The 674-nt window shown below is 39.0% G+C and overlaps 1 protein-coding gene across 1 annotated transcript in view; it reads left to right on the top strand.

Moving 5' to 3' along the window:
* The window catches only part of SLC16A2 (solute carrier family 16 member 2), a gene marked incomplete at its 5' end in the record, with an annotated part of 201,503 nt that overhangs the window by 76,552 nt on the left and 124,277 nt on the right, over positions 1–674 (top strand).

Genomic DNA, 674 nt, shown 5'->3' on the forward strand with positions numbered 1-674 from the left:
GTCTGTCCACCATAGCCACTCTGCTTCCTGTCATAACACCGCTTTCCCTGAGCATACAGAGAATTTTGCCCTTTTTATACTGTATCACTTTATGAGGTTGGTGCTTGCCACACTTCTTACAGAAGGTCCGGCAGGTTTTAGGGACGTTCACCATGCTTGTGGGCCTGCTATCTGCACAGAAAGAAAGAGAAAAGCCAGAACCGGAAGTTTATGATGACTTGCCAATATCTTATTGAGAATCTTTGCGCCTGTATTCATCAGCAATATTGTTCCATAGTTTTCCTTCCTTGTCCTGTCATTATCTGTTTTAAGGATAAAGGTGGTGGAGGCTTCATAGAATGAATTAGGGAGAGATTCACCCTTTTGGATCTTTAGGAATAACTTGAACACAATGGTGTTAACTCTTCTTTAAAAATTTTGTAGAATTCAGAGGTGAAGCCATCAGGACCAGAGCTTTTCTTTCTTGGGAAGTTATTTATTACTGATTGAGTCTCCAGGCTTGTTATGAGCCTATTGAGACTTTCTATATCCTTCTGGCTCCATCTTGGTGGATTATATATGTCCAGGAATTTGTCTATGTCATCCAGATTTTCTCGTTTGTTGGCATATAGTTGTTCATAATATCCTCTAATGATATTTTGTATTTCTTTTATGTCTGTTGTTATATTGCCTAA

Source organism: Tupaia chinensis, unplaced genomic scaffold, assembly GCF_000334495.1.
Source record: "Tupaia chinensis unplaced genomic scaffold, TupChi_1.0 Scaffold143976_1, whole genome shotgun sequence".
Taxonomy (NCBI): domain Eukaryota; kingdom Metazoa; phylum Chordata; class Mammalia; order Scandentia; family Tupaiidae; genus Tupaia; species Tupaia belangeri.